Genomic DNA, 3928 nt, shown 5'->3' with positions numbered 1-3928 from the left:
TGAAAAACCAACAAGATTAAGACTGTTTTCTCTAAGAACTAGGATATGACTATATATATCACTGGTTTCCAAATGTTTCTAATGAAATATATAGACACTGAGAATGTTTTAGTAATACATTCTCAAAACTGAATTAAAGTTTTTCACATAAAATTGTGTTAGTAACTGTGTAAAGAAAATTTTAAATCATGGAATTTTTTCCTGTTTTGAAGTCTCTGTCTGATAATATTAATTTTTTTCTTTTTATACAAGTTCTGTTCTGTTGTATCCATTTTTCCATGATCACATTTGTTGTTTTCTTGGCAAAGATATTTGAATGGTTTGCCATTTCCTTCTCCAGCTCAATTTAAAGATGAGGAAACTGAGGCAGAGGATTAAGTGACTTGCCCAAGGTCACAAAGCTAGTAAATATCGGAGGTTGTATTTTAACTCATGTCTTCCTGATTCCAAGCCCCATACTCTATCCACTGAGCAATCTAGCTGCCTGCCTGATAATACAAGAGACAGAAAGGCTTGTTTTACAAGTCAGGCCCTCACAGATCCTTTTTAAGAGTCTTCTTTCAGCCTGGAGATGACATTGTCCATGTTGGGTACAGGATTTAGGTAAAGGTAGAAAGAGTAAATTTTATGTAAAAATTGAAAGTCTCTGAACTTTCTCTGAATTATGGGTTTCTAAAATGATGTTCTTATAGATCTGATGTTAATAGGGTTAGCTTTATTGGGTTTGAACTCATTTTCACTATATGAATTAGTTCCTGGAAAACCATGTTTAGGAGGTTGTATTCAATCTGACTGAATTATGCTAATTTCTTATCACTAGCAGGTTCTACCAGAATTAACCAGGGAAACTCTGCAAGGAACTTGAAACCAGAAAAGCAAATCTACTTGGCAAAGCAGCCTCCAGAGAATGAGGCCTATTCCAGAATTTCCAAGGGAAGATGTTTCCACAGATCAGACAGCTACAGCTAAGACCCAAAATGAAAGATGCTGATTAAATGGACATTGGGAGTGGCTTACCAGGAATAAGGAGGCTTTATGTTATTTAATATTGATGATTATTATTGCAAGATTCTTATGTTGATGTTTCCTGGTGTTAGTGTTTGCCTACAAGAGAGGGATGCCCAAATTCCTTTTACTTCTCATTCAGGGATCAGGGTCATCCCTCCTGCAATTTTTGCTTAACTAAAAATCTGTCTACTCTTAATATTAACCTCATATGACCAAAACCTGATTTATGGAATAATAATGTTAACTTTTTGGCATTCCTCAGATAGAACCCAAAGGGAAGTCTGAACTTCCCAAAGTGATTTAGTTATTCCCTTAGCTGTGAAAAGGATGATTTCCCTGCTAACTTTTCTTGGTTACTTTAGTGATATGTAAATATCCCCTCTCAATCAGTCCATTGTGAACCCTCTAAATGTAGTTTAATCTGTAACCTGACTTAGTTTACCTACAGTCTAACAAGGGAATTGTATGAGATTATGACACTATTAGAGTGACAAGAATGTTTAAGACACAAACACAGAAGAACAGAATGACTCCAAAACATCTAGCAAAACAGTTTGGGAACAAATTCAACTGGAATTCCTGAAAGAGATGAAGCAAGAGTAAAAAACCAAACAAACCAGTTTTTTTAATCAATGCAATGAGAGTGTTAGATGAAAACTCCTAGGAAAAAATATCCAGAGCATCCAGATCAAAGGAAAAATACTACAAGCAATCAGAAAGGAAGAACTCAAGTACCAAAGAGCCACAGTCGGGATCACACATGATTTAGCAGCCACTGCTACAAAGGAGCAAAGAGTTTGGAATGTGATATTCAGAAGGTAAAGGATATAGGCTTACACCCAAGAATAATTTATTCAGCAAAACAGTATAATCCTGTGAAGGGGAAAATGGACCTTTAATGAAATAGAGGACTTCTAAGCATTCCTGATTTAAAAAAGACCAGAAATATGTAAAAACTCTGAAGGACAAACACAAGAGTGAAGAGAAACATAAAAATGTAAATGTAAACAATGATAAAGGACTAAAGAAGGAAAAACTGCTTATATTCGAATATGAAAAGATGATATATGTACTCCCTCTGAAGTCTGTCTTTATCAGGGATTATAAGGAGAGTTTAATTATACAAGATCAGGAAGTGGTCTTATGTCTTCATGATCTTAAGAGAAAAATGGAAAGAGAGAGGAAGAAGAATCCACTAAGGAAGGAAGGGAAAAGAAGATTAAGGAAAATTATCTCACATATTCTGGGTGTGCAAGTAGAAGTCTATACAAACAAAGAGAAAATGGGGGGCAGGAAGTGGCTGACACTTGAACCTCATTCTCATCTGAACTGGTGAAAGGAAGAAAGAACACAAAGACATACATATAGTTAATTACAGAAATCCATTTCACTCAAAAAAAACAAAGAGAAAAAGGGGAGAAGGAGAAAAGGAATTAGAAAAGTAAATTAAGGGAGGGCTTAGTCCTAAGCAAAACCAACTCCAAAAATGTACAAAAATATTTATAACTCTTTTTTAGGTGGCTAAGAATGGGAACCTGACTGGATACTCATCAACAAAGGAATTGAACAATCTATTGTATATAAATTAATGTGATGGAATACTATTATGCTGTAAGAAATAATGGAGAGAATGGTTTCGGAGAAATCTGAGAAAACTTATATGAACTGATGCAGAGTGAAGTGAGCAGAACTAGAAGAACAATTTATACAATGATAATATTACAAAGTCAAACAACTTTGAAAGACATAGAAACTGTGATCAGTTTCTATCCAACTAATAATGAAAACTGCTACCCACTTCCTAACAGAGAGGTGAGAAACTTGGGATGCAAAATAAGGTGCTTTTTTTGTTTTGCTTGACCATACATGTTTGTAATAGGGCTTTCATTTTTATTTTGATCTCAATTGGGAGGAGGTAATTAGGATGAGAGGGAGAAAAATCAGTTTTGAATTTTTGAAAAAAATTATTTTAAAAAGTAAAGGTAAGCCTTCTCCCCCACCCTCCCCAAGAAACTACGAGGCTAATATTACTTGCTGTAGTCTTCTTGTTTCATTCCCGCTCAGCTGCTGCTTCTTGCATAGGCAAGGTTTCAGAAGACCCCGCCAAGATGCCATGTCAAATGGAACATGCCATGGAAACTATGATGTTTACATTTCATGTTGTTGAAGACAAAGGCTACTTAACAAAAAAGATCTGAGTGCTCATGGAAAAAGAGTTCCCCAAGGATTCTTGGAAAACCAGATAGATCCTTTAGTTGTAAACAAGATTATGAAGGACCTGGACCAGTGCCAAGATGGCAAAGTGGGCTTCCAGAGCTTCTTTTCACTAATTGCTGGGTTGACCATCACATGCAATGACTATTTTGTTGTGCACGTGAAGCAGAAGGGGAGAAAATGAACCCAAGACAAGGAACTCTCCCCAGTCCTAATCCATTGCAGTATCCTGAATATATCACTTTTGAGATATCCCCATATAGCTCCCCCTAGGATGCAGCAGTTGCATGAGCAGACCCAGTCCCTCAGAATGTACAAATGAACTCTAGGCTTACAATTTGACAGCTAGGGAAAGAAAATACAAATATGTGTCAGATAAGCTTTCGACTTTTTTTATATTATATGCATCCTCTACCCCCCAATATAAAAAGAAAAAAACAAAAAAAATAAAGAGAGGACTAATACTGTCTGTAGGAAGCAGAGAAGCTAATAGGAAGACACTGAAAATTAGAAAAAGAGAATGCCTGTGGGGGAAATCTCCTGGAGGAGATGGGAGGGGATAAAATCATGGCTACATGCAGAGGGAGTGACTTTGAGGAGAAGGGCTCTTTTTTTTTTTTTGTCAGAGACTGGAGTAAAGCAGGAGAGAATAGAGGATGATAGTAGGGGGTTTTGAGTTGAAGAGAAGGGTAGAAGAAGAATCTCA

General features: G+C 36.3%; 1 pseudogene; it reads left to right on the top strand.

Annotated features, from left to right (window-relative positions):
* Positions 1–3071: 3071 nt before the first annotated feature.
* Positions 3072–3669, top strand: LOC140505323 (protein S100-A10 pseudogene; annotated as a pseudogene).
* Positions 3670–3928: the final 259 nt, after the last annotated feature.

Source organism: Notamacropus eugenii, chromosome 5, assembly GCF_028372415.1.
Source record: "Notamacropus eugenii isolate mMacEug1 chromosome 5, mMacEug1.pri_v2, whole genome shotgun sequence".
NCBI lineage: Eukaryota > Metazoa > Chordata > Mammalia > Diprotodontia > Macropodidae > Notamacropus > Notamacropus eugenii.
Note: the sequence above shows the minus strand (reverse complement) of the source record. Positions and strands in the feature narration are given on the sequence as shown.